Genomic DNA, 18,966 nt, shown 5'->3' on the forward strand with positions numbered 1-18,966 from the left:
CATTTAGTGTCAAGGACTCTCATTATCCTTCACTAGCAGAAGTGCCCGTTCTTCGTACGGGTTATCAGAAACTGGCTTTAGTTACTCATACTATCGGTGTGACTGACTTCATTAGATATTTATATCACTGGTGTATTTACTTAAGTACGAAGGAATTATTTGTCATGTTTGGAATTATAGTGTATCATCTTCTTCTTTTCTTCATGGGGCCTCTAAATATTAGTTCCTAATTAGCGTCGACCTCTAAGATCTTTTGCTACCATGTTTTTCCTTCATTCCCACCTCCCTTCACAAAGCTACAGGTTTAGTGTAAGTATACCTCCGCTAGATAGTACCAGAAATATAAATATTATTGAATGTATTTGTTTGATCCGACATTTCGTAAGTATTACAAATGATGAAGGAAATACGCGATGCATAAAAGAAACTACTATAATTATCGAGAATTATAATTCTCATGTCGCACATCATATAATGTATCCGAGTATAAATGTTGAGAATTTTTTCAAGTTATAGGCGCACCATCTTCACAATTGTGTACAGTATATAGGTTTTCATGGTTACAATGATCGTAAAAGTGGACCAAAATATCGGCACTAATAACATAAGTGATCCTACTACTCCTTTATTTGATAGAAAATAGTTTAAACTATAGGTAACAGACTCCGCAAAATGCTGAAACCTAAGCCAGTACGTAAAAACGGAGGTCCGTCGGCAACCGCTGGTCGCTGTATTAAGGAGATCTCCGGGGCTATTCTTTTTATACTTCACTCCCTTTCCATCCACGCCCAAAGGAGTGCTATGAGCGTCTTACACAACAGTTTATTTTTTCCAGATAGTAAGTCATACGTGTATCAGTTTTGGTTGGCAGCTATGCCCAAACGTACATGTATAATCTAGCTGCTGTAGAATCCTGGAGGTGACGTTGCCATGGTTACGGCCGTTCGTTTCTTTATCCGATTCCTGGAAGAGGAAGAGTGTGGTTCCAATATCTCCATAACGGTTGGTTTTAGGGCCTTAATACATGGTCTTCGGGCCCGAAGGTTTTACCGAGTTTTGTTCTTTGCGTCAAGGGGCTTAAAGTGAGCTTTGTCTCGTCCTTGTACGACAAATTCGATTTCGCCTATATTAGCCTATTATTTTAATATTTTTATATCTCCGTCGCCCCCCCCCCTCTCGAATTGTCTTGAAAATAAAATACAGCCCACGTTACTCACTGGCAATGTAGCTCTTATAGGTGAAGTAATTTTTAAAATCGATTCAGTAGTTTTTGAGTCTGTCCGTTACAAACAAATATGCAAATTTTTCCTCTTTATAATATTAGTATAAATGTATAGATTACATCCCTACACATACGGTTGCCGTCAGGAAGGGCACCCAGCCGTAAAACAGAGTCAAATCCTCATGTGCGACACAGTTCGTAGCCGCAAGCTCACAGGTGTGGGTAAAGCGATAGAAGAAGAAGATACTCATTTTTTAAAAATTCACACGCTTTTTTATTCTTTTCACCCCCTTAAGTGGATTTTCCAAAAAGAGTGTGTTCATTTTTAAAGAGATTCCAAGTACCAATTTTAAAGTCTGTAACATCTTTATTTTTTGAGATACATACATCCTCAAATAAATAATTCAACTCCTTCCTCACTTCTTTTCACAGCCCCCCCTCCCCTTAAGTGGATTTTGTGAAAACGAATATTTGTGTTCTTTTATTTTTAAAGGGGATTCCAAATATCAATTTTCATGTCTGTAACATGTTAAGTTTTCGTGATTTATTGTAGATAATTTCGCTGCTGTAGAATCTTGAAGCTGACGTTGCCATGGTTACGGCAGTTTATTACTTTATCCGATTCCTAGAGGAGGGGTAGTGTGGTGCCAATATCTCCGTAACGGTTGGTTTCAGGGCCTTAAAACATAGTTTTCGGGCCCGTATGGCTTACCGAGTTTTGTTCTTTGCGCCAAGAGGATTAAATTGAGCTTTGTCTCGTCCTTATACGACAAATTCGATATTTTGCATATATTAGCCTATTATTTTTATATCTCCCCCATGCCGCCCCCCACCGCGAATTGTTTTGAAAATAAAGTTACTCACTCGCAATGTAGCCTTCTACAGGTGAAGTAATTTTTAAAATCGGTTCAGTAGTTTTTGAGCCTATTCGTTACAAACAAACAAATTTTTCCTCTTTATAATATTAAGTATAGACTACGATCCCACACTGCTAACTCTGTGATGATTCTTCTGCGTGGCTGTCGATGGGAGGTATCGGAATATCCACCGTATTCACCTGATATGACACCGTTCGATTATGATATTCTCTCAGAAATGAATGAAACCCTTCCTGGAAAGAATTAAGACACAGAACAGTCGGTGTGGGGCATTGCGAAGACTGGACGCACTGACACCTTCTACTGTACAAGTGTTGAAGAAGGGAGAGTACACTGAAACATTGTAACTGATATTTCCTCTGCTAAAAAAGTAAGGTACAAATTACACAGCGGTGTGAATGTTACTTTTTGTTGTGATGATTTACTTATCTATGAGAAGAAGTTATCATTCATGAGTGAGAGTGAAAATCGTCTCAAAATTGATCACCAGAATATCGCTTCTGCATCCTTGTCGACGAAATTTTGTTTTCTCCGAAGGTTATAAATTTGTTTCATTAACAATTTGGACCGTTAAAACACATAAACAATATGAAAAAATTGAATTACGCACTTTAATACTGTTCGATATAAGTAAATTAGAGTAATATTATCAAAGGGTAAATATATTAATGGGAGAAGGTAGTGTGTACAAGTTCACACCGTGCTGACCTCATTTCAGGGGTCATTTTCGCAGAAACTAATGTGGGCAAGTTAAACTGGTTACTTTAAAATATATATAAATGACGTTAAAATAAACACCATACAAAAATTGCTATTTCTCCCATAATATGTCTCTACCGAGCTCGATAGCTGCAGTCGCTTAAGTGCAGCCAGTATCCAGTATGCGGGAAATAATGCGTTCGAACCCCACTGTCGGCAGCCCTGAAGATGGTTTTCCGTGGTTTCTCACTTTCATACCAGGTACATTCCGGGGCTGTGCTTTAATTAAGGCCATGGCCGCTTCCTTTCCACTCCTAGCCCTTTCCTGTCCCATCGTCGCCACAAAAACGATCTATGTTGGTGTGACGTAAAGCAACTTGCAAAAAAAAAAAAAAATCTCTAGTCAAACTCAAAAGTGCTACTAGTTATCAAGTGCAAATCTGTAAATGATCATACAAAGTTTCAGCAGTTCGGCAGTCTAGTCTCAGTAGCAGCTGGTGAGGAAAGGTGATAATTTTTACCAAAAATGCCACTGCAAGGAATCACAGCGTTTTATTCTATAGACTACTGTCTAGCAATATTTACGTTCAGTATTTTCACAAATGAATCTAGACAACACACCTACACTAATTATAATGATACCAATGCGTATTACACCACTGTTAGCACAAACATTCAAAAGCGAGAGATGGTGCGTGGAACTATGGATTTAAATATCGTTATGGTAATCATATGATAAGACAATTAAAGTATATATTTTGTTGTTCAGGAATATTTGGAAAATTTATTTCTGAATAAAAAGTGAATTTTGAAAACTTCACACTTCTATGCCCTTTAAGGTGCAGTACTCCAGCATATTTGAGAATCACTTCTCATATTTATGGATACTCCTTTTGCCACGTAATTTAACATTAACGCTTTGGAAATAAAGCGTCGAGCGATTTCGTGTAATTTAATTGAATTTATCTGGCACCCTTACGAGTGCAAACTTCCCTAATTAAATTACACCTACGCAGATGCATTGAATATTTTACAAATTCAAATGGATGCATAAGGCTTTTAATAGGGAAAATACCATTATCTATATATAAAATCCCTATCAGTCTGTCATTCATAGCAATATTGAGAAAATGAAACCATTTAAACAACTGCAGCTAGCACCAAATACAGAGTAGGTTGTTCCATCTCTCCTTTATAATAAAAATGTAATTAAACTCCCGCAACCATGAATTTTGCACTATGTAAAGAAAATATGTTTTACTGAATGAAGTGATTGTGCCATATTCGCCATGTTAACACGCACATCACCACCTGTCGGCATGAGGTCAAACTATGTTAATCCTTGAGTTCTGCCACCCTCCAAAGTAATTCTGAAGAATCGGGCGAGTTGACCGTAGGGTTATGGGCGTGCTGCTGTGACCTTGCATCCGGGAGATAGTGGGTTCGAACACCACTGTCGGCAGCCCTGAAGATGGTTTTCTGTGGTTTCCCATTTTCACATCAAGCAAATGCTGGGGCTGTACCTTAATTAAAGCAATGGCCGCTTCCTTCCCACTCCTAGGCATTTCCTATCCAATTGTCACCATAAGACCTGTCTGTGTCGCTGTGACGTAAAACAAATTGTAAAGAAGAAAAAAAAAGCTTAAGAAACGAGAACGCTTGGAGGGTTGAAAATTGCATAAGAAGTAGGCAGAGCCATATTTATGCATGAGCCTTACGGGCCCGGAACCAGGGCGGCAAGAATGAAGAGGTCTAATAGTTTGAAAACGAGTTTTTGTAATGCGCGCACTTTTGTAGTGCTCAAAACAAAAGCTCCCGACATGAATAACGGAGCTTCCGTTCCTCCTATGTGAAAGCTGTCGGTAATGAAATGAAATGGCGTATAGCTTTTAGTGCCGGGTGTGTCTGAGGACAAGTTCGCCAGGTGCAGGTCTTTTGAATTGACTCCCGTAGGCGACCTGCGCGCCGTGATGAGGATGAACTGGTGATGAAGACGACATATACACCCAGCCCCCGTGCCAGCGAAATTAACCAATTAGGTTAAAATTCCTGACCCTGACGGGATTCGAACCCGGGACCCCTGTGACCAATGGCCAGCACGCTAATCATTAATCCATCGAGCTGTCGGTAAAATAATATTACGAATACAACCACAAAGATGAAACACGGCCTTTCGGTTCTGCGTACGGGTATCAGTGTGACCTCTGGGTGTAACTTTGTCAAGCGGGCGGCGTATCAACGCCGTCTAGAGGCAACCGAAGCATGCTGTTGAGTGAATCGAGAAGGCCGTTATTTTCCCATAATACCAAGAAGTCCGTGAACGTGAAAGCCAATTTTTATTCATTTTGTGAGAGTTTTATTATTTAATTTTTGTGTTGCGTACGCAACATGGACGGTGGCGCAGATTATCGCAGATTAGCAGAAAAGAAGAAGAGTAGTGAAAGTGAACTGATCTCTCAAACACAAAAATTGTCGCTTATTTTTCCACAAAATTCAGATTATAACTAAACTTCCTCACATACGATGTGGAAAATTAAAATGATGATACCGGCACAGAAAACTTTGATAGGAGTACACCCACGTTGAGTTGCGTTTCCATTGCTCTGCTGTTCGAACTATAAGTGAATATCGTGAAGACGATCTAGTACCAAGAGAAGGTATTTTTAAACCAAACGATTACCCTAATTTTTTCTTATGAATAATGTTACTAGAGACTGCCATGCTAAAAATTGAGTGAAACAGAACCAGGGCAGTTTTCCTGTAATTCTATGCAAATGTATCCAGACAATTAGCGAATTCTGGCAAAAGTGCTGTTTGAAAGAAAGCTTTTAAATGGATACATCATGAAACGTGAGTATCTGGTTTACTCCTGCAGCCAACGATTTGTTTTTGTGCTCCTTGTATACTTTTTGGAGGCACATCTCCACTTGAAACAGCTGGATTCAATGGCTGGAAGCACGGAGATCAGCGGTTAACGGAACATAAGAATTTCCACTCTCATCGTGAGTACGTGTTAATGTTTATATGACGGGGTAGAGAATTGTGCGGAGTTGCCAGTAGTCTGCTCTCTCAGTTGGAATTATTATTATTATTATTATTATTATTATTATTATTATTATTATTATTATTATTATTATGCTTCCTGGGTTTCCGTAGTTCACAGAGGGATAATAAGCGCCTAGGTTGAATGACTGGACAAGGAATTAACTAGAGCGGGACACAACAAACTTGGAAATTTCATTTCTTTCGAGAGATAGAAAATCTGAATGAATAACAAACAACTAGCACAGGTTATTAATGAGCTCTTCAGCTCTAACAGTATCCGGGACTTAAAAGTATGAAAATCAGGTACTTAATTTACACAGAAATGAGCATAATATTGCTCTTGACAGGTACAGTATTTTACAAAAGCAGAATTTGCTTCAAGGAGTTACACTACTCAGGAGTCTTAGCTCCCAATAACCATAGTCTAGCTCTCAGAGGCAAACAGTTTCCTTTGCCACACAGAAATTACATTAGGAAACCCATCTGGTGACCTCACTTTAGAGTGTTCATCAATTACTGCACACTGACAATAACATTAAGCACTGTTCCTGAAGGGAACCAAAATGCAGAAACAGTTACTGAATAAACAGGGGGCATAATTTCCCATACTACACGGCCTTAATGGAAAAAGAAAATGGTTGCACATAATCGCCCATAAACAAAATGCAAGGAGGAGAAACATCTTCACACCTTCTAGAAATTGTTAAAACATTAGGTGGTCTTATGGCCCAATAATACAGAGGCTAATCCTATCCTATAAGGTGTGACTAAAGAAGAAACATTTAAGACCGAGACAAGATTAAAGACATTTTGAAGTTTTGAAAACATTAGTCACCCAATGCAAGGTTGAGTGGGAAACGACAGAGGGTCATCACTCTTTGTTCCCTTAGGTTACATATTTTCCAGTAGGGAATAGAACCAGAGTCCACAGACTTGTCGAAAATTCTACATTGAAACCACTGGTTTACAAAATTACATTAAAAGGAAAGAGCTTGAAACCTTCCCCTCTAACTACCTGCAGGAGCTATCACATACCTAGGTAAATTTTGCCATTACCTTGTGTAGCTGGATCTTCCTCACGCAGGCCTCGCCCCTGCCTCCCTTAATTCAAGTCGCACTCCCAAGCACTGGAGCAATTCAGACAAGACGGCCCTAAAGTGCCCTGCTTTTACAGTACCCTAAGGGGAAGCTTCCAGAACTTTTTACTGATAGGCTGGATTCCTGTACACATCTCCGGTTTTAATTGGCTATAGAACATATTGCTGATAGGTTGATTACAATCGAGGAGGAACTAGCTGACGTGTTGACAACTTTAGTACATTAACAAAAACAATCCACAGAAACAAGGTTTACCAACGACAAAAATTAAACTTCCTAAGCTCTAGGAGAAGATGCGCAGTTTAAATAGCCGGGGAGGGGGGAATACCCCTGGTACAATTATTATTATTATTATTATTATTATTATTATTATTATTATTATTATTATTATTATTTAATGGCATTAATGTTTGATAATTTACCTTACAGGCAATCTACTGTATTATTTTATTCATTATATAAAAATAATAGTAATTGCAATTTTGTCTTACGAAGTTTAAGAAGGAGGCGGAAAATTATTTGGGTCTAGAGGCATTGCCCCCTGTGGGTGGGGGCGGTAGAATAACACCCAAGGTATCCCCTGCCTGTAGTAAGAGTCGACTAAAAGGGGCCCCAGGGGATCTGAGCTTTGGAGCGTGGATTGGCGACCATGGGGCCCTTAGCTGAGTCCTGGCATTGTTTCCACTTACTTGTGCCATGCTCCTCACTTTCATCTACCCTATCCGACCTCTCTTGGTCAACTCTTGTTCTTTTCCGACCCCGACGGTATTACGTATGGAGGCCTAGGTGGTTCTTTCAATTTCACGCCTTTCGTGGCCCTTGTCTTCATTTGGCCGATACCTTCATTTTTCGAAGTAGCGGACCCCTTCCATTTTCTTTCTCTGATTGGTGTTATATAGAAGATGGTTGCCCAGTTGTACTTCCTCTTAAAACAATAATCACCACGACCACCAGAGGCATTTCAGTAGCTAAATTCGGCCCTGGATATAGGTTACAAAATCAATGCACTGGAGACCATCATATCTGAACTGTTTAGTGAAAAATACCTTCTTCCAGTGAAGTAAATGATTCAACTCCATCATTCTGCCGCATGCAAGAAAAATAACTTCTTTTTAGAAGTATTTTTACCGCTGAGATTTCGGAGTGACAACTAACACATTTTTAACACGGATACTTCGTTAAAAGTACTTACTTTAATGGTAGAGATATGATTCGTTCATTCTTAGCATGCTTGGATCTTTCTCGATGGAGTACCTCTCGTTCAGTGATATGATTTTTTCACTTCGTTACACATAACAGTTTTAACATCATCTACTGACATACTGTAAGAATGAACAAAGTCCTACTTTCTGTTTTGAAGTTATCGCGTGCTGAGTGCAGTATCTAGGAAACGATGGTTGAAGCTTCGTTGTAAGTGGGACAAAACGAGCACAGAACAACATAGAACAACGTTTCTGCAATGTATTCGCTCGCAGAAGCCGAGTTTTGTGTCCGTCGCCGTTTCAGAAAACCATCAACGGGCACAGAATATGGTAGAACACATCACCAATGTTTTGCCCGAGTTGAAGCAAAGAGACACGCGTAGCCGCCATATTGCTTGAGCAAAAACGTTATAGACCGGTTGCTCTCTAGTATTGATCACTTTACGACTTTTAAAACAAATACAAGAAGTATATGATTTGTCTATATTGGCATGTTCAAAGGAGTTCAAAAAAAAAAAACTGAAGGAAGGCATGCACTTAGGAAAGAAAGTCAGAAATTTACATATAACCGACAGGAAATTGGAAATGAAAATCAAATTAGCTACAGGTGTTTAAAACCACTTCAAACGACGCCAAATATTAGTGCCAGCAGAATTTTACAACTACTCTGTTCCTGTCCCCTGTTCAGTCAATTTTAAAATAGGCCTATTCAACTCTCCGGCCCAAAATTAACATTTTAAAACTAAAAAATAACGTAAACTGCTGGAGATTCCAACTATAGTAAATAGCTTCCAAAACACAGCAATGGAGGATTAGGCCAAAATGGTGTTATTGAAATTTCACAAAACCAGCTCCATGGCTAAATGGTTCACGTGCTGTCCTATAGCCCAGAGGGTCCCGGATTAGATTCCCAGCCTATCCGGGATTTTTATAGCGTTTGTTTGATTAATTCCTTCCAGCTCGGGGACTGGGTGTTTGTGTTTGTACCAACACTTTCCTCTTCATATTCAGACAACACATCACACCACCAACCACCACACAAACAGGCAATAGTAATTACAACCCTCCATATACGGTTGGCGTCAGGAAGGGCATCCGGCCTTAAACAGGGCCAAATCCACATGTGCGACACAGTTTGTACCCATGGTCCCACGCATGTGGGAAAGGCGGAAGTAGTAGAAGAGAAGTGAACTCTTATTTTCCGAAAGTTGCAGAACAAGATGTTCTGAACATTTTGAAAGGCGATGAATTACAGCCACGCAAAACGTATTAGCGCATGGTATTGTATACCTACCTCGCAGGCCGTTTTCTCAGAAACAGTTGAAAGTATAATGCTTGTTGTCGGTATCCACAGGGTTTGTATCTACGTGGGAGGTGAATTATATTTTTAATAAAAATTACAATGATGATAACTATTAAATTCGAGGAAAATGCAGTACCATGCATTACCTTTTCTTTTTGAAGGACTGTACATTACAGTGACTCCGAAGGCTGCGACCATGATTATGAAGTAGTAAGTTACACTATCCCATTGCATTTCTTAACTTTCTTCATCCTCCAGGTATGCCGCCTCACTATTTAGGCTTACAAGTTGAATGCGTCTTAAGGTTCTTCTTCATAATCTAAATACTAATGCTGGTTTGTACAACGGAGTGAGATTGGAAAAATTCTGGTAGACCAGGAAAAATGTGTTTTATTCCAATAATGGATTTGGAAATTTTTACTTTCGTTCTCAAGCGAAAGTAGTGTCCTCTAAATCCAGCCTTCTCTGTTACAATCAAGAAGCCATAGGGATAAACTTTACATACGGTTGAGATAAATGTCTCCACTCCGATGTTTATCCATGAACAACTATAGGCCTATGCTGCTTTTTCAACAGTTCGCAGATCCGTAAACGTCAAAGTACAACTAATGACTGATAAAGAAATTTCAAAATACCTGTCGTGACTCTGTACAATGATAATGGTGTATGGCCTCCGACGAGGCCTGGTGCAGGTCTTACGAGATGACGTCGCAGAGGCAACCTGCGTGTCTATGAGGATGCTAATAATAATGTTACTACTTTTACGTACCACAAACTACATTTTTACAGTTTTCCGAGACACCGAGGTGACGGAATTCAGTCCCTCAGGAGTTCTTTTACGTGCCAGTAAATCTACCGACACGAGGCTGACGTATCTGAGCACCTTCAAATACCACCGGACTGAGCCAGGATCGAACCTGCCAATGGGGTCAGATGGCCAGCGCCTCAACCGTCTGAGCCACTCAGCCCCGCTTCCCCATTTTTAACACCAGGCAAATGCTGGGGCTGTACCATAATTAAGGACACGGCCGCTTCCTTCTAACTCCTAGCCCTTTCCTATCCTATCATTGCCATAAGACCTATCTGTGTCGGTGCGACTTAAAGCCACTAGCAAAAAATGTCCTGTAGAGCCACGTTTAGTAACAGTTTCTTTGGACCTACAAACAAACAACACGCTGTTTAGCAAAAAGAAAGATGGGTCCTTGGTTGAAAAGGGTAGATTGAGTAAAAAAAAGTCTGAAAACGAAGATAGCCGTGAGAAGAAATGCAGCTTTTATTTACAAGTTGATTTACGTCGCACCGGCATAGATAGGTCTTATGGCGACGATGGGACGGGAAAGGGCTAGGAGTGGGAAGGAAGCGGCCGTGGCCTTAATTAGGGTACAGCCCCAGCATTTGCCTGCTGTGACAATGGGAGACCACAGAAAACCATCTTCAGGGCTGCCAACAGTGGGGTTCGAACCCACTAGATCCCGAATTGTGGATAGTGGCCGCACTTAATGCAACGGCAGCTATCGAGCTCGTTGAAGTGCAATTTATCAATTTGGAAATTGTCTCCACTTTGGAGGTCCTTTGGAGTGTTATTTCTTAGATAGCTGGAAAATGCTGTCATGCCAGATTACTGAATAAATAAAATACCTGTAATTATGTTTTCAAGCTGTTTTCTGTATTTATGTTTAAATGTGAGCATTATGGTGTTGTTCAATCTTAAAGTGTCTTCTGTTTCTGTGTATCACGCTTGTTTCATATTATGTTATAAATCAGTTGTATATGAAGTGCCAAGGAATAGTGGTGATCTGAAAGTCGGGATTAGTCGTGGCCTAACTTTAGAGTATACTTTATAAAATGTGTGGGGCAACAGCCCTCGCTGGATAACGTTTCGGTATGTATATATATTGATAGTGCTCCTATAACACCACCGAAAAATAATGTACACATTTCAGGTGTGAATCACCGAGATCTACAGCGGCAATTTTCCTCTGAGCAGAATACATTTTTAAAAAAAAATATTTTGGACAGTCGGTATCAAAGGGCATGCCGTGGCACGCTAATGTACCCCGAAAGTGCCTGGCAGACCTGCGCCAGTGGGAAATGTAGGAATGCTTATTTTTGCACAGTTAATTAGTTCTTATTTTAATGTTGGTTAGTGCTGGAAATCTCTGAAGCAATATAGCTAGGACATGAGTGATCGGCATGTTTCTCGAGCGTTCCAGTAGTTTAAACTATAGGCATATATTTTCCATCAGGATTTATGGTCTATCGGGAATGCTCACTAGCGTTTGAAATTTTTCTAAAGCAGTATATCGTCGCTGCCGGGACAAAACCTCCTATGTGAAATATTTTAGCTTAGAACTTTGGCCGGTAAGGTTCTGTCATCTAAGGTGCAATATTGTCAAGGCATTCACGCTCTTCATAATGTATGTGCTGCGGGTCAGTATATCTCCAAAAATATTAACACATAGAAGGTTTTGTCCCGGCAACGACGATATTCCACAAGACGAAATAGAGTGCGTGAATGAAAAGATGTTGAGAACCCCTGCTGTAGATTAAGGAGTCGCTGAGGGAGGCTGTCCGTGACACTGTGTCTTTAGCCCTTTCTATCCCACGCTCGATTTAACTCGAAGGTCAGAACGTATTCTACTGTCCCAACCACGAGTTAACTCGGACTAGAAATGTCACTCTCTCTCAGTCCCGACATAATCTGAAGTTACAGTTCTGTTGTTAAACCTAGTGAGATATGAAAATTACAGTTATTTGGATATATCGCTGTATCGCATTTTGACGATAATTCTGTGCGTTGTGTTTTTCTTTCACAGCGGTCTCACAGAATTTCCCTTTTATTTTCAGATGTTTTAGGGAATGATGATCAGTCTAAATTTTATGAGGATAGTAAAGACGAGTTGTTTTACTGCATAACTGTTATTGAAGACAGATCTACAAATGTGCGAAAAATATTATCCTGGACGTAGGACCTGCTACACTGGTTCGACATCCACAATATGGCAATTCTGGTACGGAAAACACATCAAATCGTAAAACTTCCTCCATGATTGTAGCCAACCATCCGAGAGAAAACGCCACCAGAAGGGGAAGTGTCCAGTTCCGTAAAAGATACAACTATCGTTATTTTTCCAATGAATTTCCAATAACGTTTTAAATATTCTTAAATATAAATCATTTATTGGCTTATTTCAAGTCATCCAGTTCGTATCTGACATGGGAAATTAATAAGGGTGTCCGGCTCCATTGCTAAATGCTTAACATGCCGGCCTTTGGTCCAGGGGTCCCTGGTAGGGCTCCTTCCTCACAGACGTGCAGGTCGCCTATTCGGCGTCAATTCGAAAGGCCTGGTACCAGAACTCTTCGGAGGCCACAGGCCATTCAATATTAATAAGGATGAATGAAACTTCGGAGTGTAAATGTTAAAGGATTTCATTAATAATAATAATAATAATAATAATAATAATAATAATAATAATAATAATAATAATAATAATAATAATAATAATAATTCCTGTACGTTGTTTGTTTTACGGTCTTCGGAGACGCCGAAATGCCGGAATTTAGTCCCGCAAGAGTTTGTTTACGTGCCAGCAAAGCTACCGACACGAAGCTGATGAACTAAAGCACCTTCAAATACCACCGGACTGAGCCAGGATCGAATCCGCCATGTTGGGGTCGGAAGGCCAGCGCCTCAACCGTCTGAGCCACTCAGCCCGTCGGTTAAGGGGTTTCATAAACCAGTGAACGTACTACGGGGAAAATATTCAACATCTCTGAAACTATTTAAAGAGCGTTCCTAAAATTCGGCCTGTTGAGCGTTTCGTATGGTATGAAAAAATATTGTCTTCGTGTGATGCAATTGGTTATTAACGGCTAAAAGAAAACAAGAAACGCGTATTTCTTTTACCCCTCTTGAAGGTAGCGGATTTCTTCTTAAGGAAGAACCACTCTGACATTAACAAGTACATTTACATAGACTACAGAAAATTTAAAAATTTAATTTTTAAAAGTATAGTTTTTTGCTTGTATTTCGATTCGCTTTTAGTAGAATATTTTTTTATTGTTAGCGGTTTGACGTCGAACTAACTCAACGAATGTTTCTGGCGACGCAAGGATGGAAAAGGGCTAGGATTTTGAAGGCAGTCGCCGTGATTCGAACTAAGGTACAGCCCCAGCATTTGTCTGGTGTGAAATGGGAGACCATCTTCAGGGCTGCAGACTGTGTAATTCGAACCCTCCATCTCCCTAATGCAAGTTCATAGCTATGCGACCGTAACCTTACGGCCAACCCTCTCTTTATGAATTTGGTTCATATTCAACGATAGCTACATTCGAAGTTAATCATACAATTCATTTGTGGAATACAAAGTTAAAAAAGTAGCTTGATTTTACGTTTAGTGTTCGACCAATAGCAGATAAAACAACTCACATCAACGACATATCATTTTTCGAGGTACAGAGAAGGAAATTTCTGAAAAGAACTACTGGAATTTTTGCTTGAAAATTGGTACATTGATGAAAGAAAATGTTATCTATCACATGGTCCTATGAAAGAAAGGGGTGAAGATATTTTAGTGTAGAAAATCCCTTGAGTAAAAGAACGTTGAGTTTACACAAGCGATTTTTACTTTGATGTTGAGTAAACAATATGAGAACGAACACAGCTTGGGACGAAAATATTCTTATTTCATTTCTTTAAGAATGGTGAATAGTGACGTGAATCAACTCATTTGAATTCATATCTCTTTCTCGTCGATAATGAACATTGAGGAAAACCAAAAAAAGTTTTTGACCGATGAGGCTGTGGATACGAATGTTGAATTCGACAGCACTCCTATGCTGCTTACACAGAATTTGATCAAGCATTTTACTGCTCTTCAGAAGCAAGTCAGGAAACATCAGATACATGTTCATCACAGACTGTTACGCCCTAGAGCGTTCACTTTGCAAGCCTTTGCAATTTTACTGCACTCCGCCACTATCCTTTATTTGTAACTAGCTCATTGGTCTCGTTTAGATCCATAAGTCTACCCCTTATTTAAATCATTAGAAACTAAATCTAAGCAATGTCGTCTTGGTCTTTCTCCATTCCTCTTACCCTCAATGACCGAGTCCATTATTCTCTCAGGTAATTTGTTTTCCTCAATTCACCTCATATGACCCCAGCAAGTAAGTCGGTTTATGCGTAGAGCTTCATCAGTCGAGTTCATACCCAACTCAGCCTTTCTCCTCATTTCGAGGACCTTCCTGCCATTGTTCCCATCTTTTTGTACCAGTGATCATTTTTTTCGATACCTTCAAGTCTGTTACTTCTAACTTATGAATACGATATCCTTAGTCCACCCAGCTTTCACTCCTGTAAAGCAAAGTTCGTCTGATAACAGATCGATGTAAAGACAGTTTCCTCCGGGAGCTGATTTCCTTCTTACAGAATACTGTTGATCGCTGCTGCCAGCTTTGCTGCACGTTGATTTAACCTCACTTACTATACTACCATCCTGGAAGAATACACATACTAAGTACTTCAAATGGTCTACATGTTTCAGCTTTGTATTCCCATCCTTATATTCAATTTTTTTAGGTTTCTTACCTTTCGACATCACTTTAGCCTGAGAAAGACGAATTTTCAAGGTATTAAACTACAGGTTCTCAGCAAACTCTGCCATTAAGACCAAGTCGTCCGCATAGGCCGAACTGCTTACTACATATCCACCTAACTGAATCTCTCCCTGCCACTTTGTAACTTTCAGCAGATGATCCATGTAAACTATGAACAACAAAGGTGAAAGATTACAGTCTTGTCTAGTCCTTTTAATTATCTTGAACCAAGAACTCATTCTACCGTCAATTATCACGATATCCCTCGATACAACCTGGTCCTAAAACCAACCACGTTCAAGCGATTGCCTAGGAAGGCCATGACCTGGAAGAGTCCAAATCATATGCTGGGTGAGTTTCAGTTAGACCATGTGGCTATTGACAGGAGATGCCTCAGGGAAATGCAGAAAGTCAATGCCTTGAGAGGAGCCAACCTCGAATCTGACCACTATCTCTCCCTAGTAAAGACCAACCTACAACCCTTGAGGATAGCAGCCAAAACCCCAAAGGTCTCGAGGATACCTAAGTTCAACATCCAACGGCTGAGCGATGAGGACTGTGACTTCCAGACCACCCTCGAGAAGAATGCACAGAATCACGGGTGGCCTACTCTAAAAAGGGCCCTACTGGATGCCGCTCAAGAAACCATTCCTGCTTCTTCCAACAAAAGCAAGCACCCCTGGTGGACCACAGAGTGAGATCAGGCTATAGACGAAAGGCGCAGAACCTGGGTCAAGTGGAGCCAGCGCAAGGATGAACCCAACCATCAGGCTTTCATTGTGCAAAAAAACAAAACAAAAAAAAAAAAAACGGGCATCATCCATAAAATTAAGAGGAACTAAAGAGGGTATCAAATACAACAGGTAGAAGAAGACTTCAAGGGGAAACAATTCAAGAGATCTCTACAAGGGACTCAAGAAACAGTCTACCTCATACACGGCCCCCACCCTACATCACCGAAGGCCAGATTGGAAACTCCAAATAAACAGAGACTGCATCAACACCTTTGCAGAGTACTTCCAGAAACCCCTCAACGCAGAAGAACCCAAAGGGAGCCGAGCCCACTACCAGGAACCGAGACTCTGCACCACCCAACAGGGAAGACATAGAGGAGATAATCAAAGGCCTCAAGAACAACAAGGCCCAAGGTGAAGATGGTATAGTACCTTTCCTACAAGTTGCAGAGATTTGGAAGCATGTAGATGAACAGCCCCTGCGGATTATCACCCAGATCATTCAAGACATATGGAGAACAGAGGTCTAGCCAGAGGGATGGACCTCAGCCGTGATTCATCCACTACACAACAAGGAAAGTAGGACCGACCTAAACAATTACAGAGTCATCTCTCTGTTGCTTGTGACCTACAAGATCTTCTCTACGGCCCTGCTAACTAGAGTCACCGAACAGCTTGACTCCCAACTAGGTGAATACCGGGCTGGTTTCCCGTCAGTAGGTCCTGCACAAAGCAGATACAAAACCTCAAGACCATCCTCACATATAGGAGCTGAGGGAGCCATTATGGTGGATTTCCAAAAGGTATACGATTCAATAGATAGACAGACCCTCTCTTCTACACTGTGGGAACTAGGCCTAGATGAGAAGACCACCAGACTGGTCCAAGCTACCTTGACGAATACGACCTCCAAAGTCAAGTTCAGGGATGAGTTCTCTGAGAGCTTTCTCGTCCAGGCAGGAGTCAGGCAGGGAGATGCTCTCCCTTGCATCCTCTTCAACTGTGTACTAGAGAAGATCATCAGGGAATGGACTGCCACATTGTCATCAGAAGCAGGACTGAAGCTTGGGTACAAGAAATACAGCCTCAGTGTATTCTGTCTAGCCTTTGCTGATAAAATGAAATGAAATGTCGTATGGCTTTTAGTGCCGGGATATCCCAGGACGGGTTCGGCTCGGCAGGTGCAGGTCTTTCTATTTGACGCCCGTAGGCGACCTGTGCGTCGTGATGGGGTGAAAGGATGGTGAAGACAACACATACACCCAGCCCCCGTGCCATTGAAATTAACCAATTAAGGTTAAAATCCCCGACCCGGCCGGGAATCGAACCCGATCTCAGTACCGACAGGCCATCCATCCTACAGGGAGTTTTTCCACTGTCCCTCACAAGCAAAACGAGTACAGGAACCACCAGACTTAAGTGGACGGATGGAAGAAGCAGGCACACAGCCAGAAAATGAAGGCATACTGGGCCAAGGAAAAGCAGAAAACCTTAGCTAAGAGTTAAGACGAGCCCCGCCGTCCCTAGTAGGTCAAAACGAACCAAAAAATCCCTCGATACGGCTAACATTTTGTCCCTCGGTACTCTGTGATATACATGACTTCTCTAGATCTACGAAACGTAAACGTAACTTTCTATTCCCCTCGTAACATTTTTCAGTTAATGAAAATCTGATCCTGACAGCCCACTGGTTTTCATCCAATTTCCTCTCAACCGCTGATCGCACCCCCTCTTCCAAAATGTCACTTAACACCATGCCTGGTATACTGATCAATGAAATAATTCGATAGCTGTTGCAAATCCTTTCTGTTCCCTTGCTTGTAGATAGGTTCAAATGCTGCTTTTGTCCAATCAGAAGGTATCTTACTAACACTCCATGCTAATCTTATTACTCCCACTATATTTCACTATTTCAGATCTTATTCCAACTATTCCTTCCGCTTTAACACAACAGAGTTTATTTACCATCCTTTCCACTTCCTTAAGCGCAATGTCACCAATATCGTCGTCTTCCTTCCCATGAGCTAGGTTATTTGCGACGTCACCAGAAAGTCGCAGATGATGTCGGCGAAATTTAAGGACGTAAAAATCATCTTATTCACATAGGATTGTGGATAAGTGTTGTACACTATAGTGCCACGCACTGTCGTACATTGTCGAAGGTATAAATAGTGCAAGTGTAAATATAATTTGCAAAAAGTAGTCCGGTTTCCTTGGTGAATGGTCAGCGTGGCGGCATTCGGTTGAGAGGCTCTCAGCAGATTCAGGGATTATAACTGCGTGTGGTTAAGTGCTCTGCTTCGGAGATTAGGTGTTGGTTTTACTCAATAAACCACTCCGCACTATCAATCACCGCAGAAATCGCAATAGTGAATAATCACTTCACACAGGTTTGGTGTCCGCAAGGGCTTCTGCTGGGTGTAAAACAGGACCAAATATGCAAGTGTGACTCAGTTCGCATGCACGTTCCTACAAGAGAGTGGGAAATAAGAAGAATGGAAGAATGGAAGAATGGAAGAGTGGAAGAATAAGAAGAAGAAGAAGTCACACTTTTAAAATATTACTAACCTGAGAATTCCATCTTGCAATTTTCTAGTGGTTTAACGTCACACTACCAAATCGAAGGTTTTCGGCGAAGCAAGCAAGGGTAAGGTCTAGGATTGGTAAGGTTGCAGCCGTGGCCTTAATTAAGGTGTGGAAATGGGAAACAATTGGAAATCACCTTCAGGTGTGCCGACGTTGGGATTCGAACCCACCCTCCCCCGAATGCAAACTCATAGCTACGCGACCCTAACCGCATGGCAAACTCGCTCAATTAAATGATGATAATCTGCAAAAAAATTACGACTTTCTAATCGCCATAATGATATAAGCGATTTCTTACCGGATACCCCTTTGCCGACGTGCAAGCTTTCTGTTGACATGATCGACGCCGAAACTCAGGTAACACAGGAACGAGGACAAGAGAACGACCACAGTGAGGACGATATGCAGTAATTGGCATTTTTTGTATTAGGAGATGATTTGATATTGTGGTTAAGTGTACGAGAGGGCCGGAAGACTTACTTTTTCACTAACAAAGGCGAATAAATAAATAAATAAATAAATAAATAAATAAATAAATAAATAAATAAATAAATAAATAAATAAATACATCAACATTACATATTGTTACACATTTAAA

At 40.7% G+C, this 18,966-nt stretch overlaps 1 protein-coding gene across 1 annotated transcript in view; it reads left to right on the top strand.

Moving 5' to 3' along the window:
• LOC136877750 (neuropeptide F receptor) overlaps nucleotides 1–18,966 on the top strand; it is a 367,240-nt gene that overhangs the window by 201,997 nt on the left and 146,277 nt on the right. The window lies entirely within an intron of this gene.

Source organism: Anabrus simplex, chromosome 7, assembly GCF_040414725.1.
Source record: "Anabrus simplex isolate iqAnaSimp1 chromosome 7, ASM4041472v1, whole genome shotgun sequence".
Taxonomy (NCBI): domain Eukaryota; kingdom Metazoa; phylum Arthropoda; class Insecta; order Orthoptera; family Tettigoniidae; genus Anabrus; species Anabrus simplex.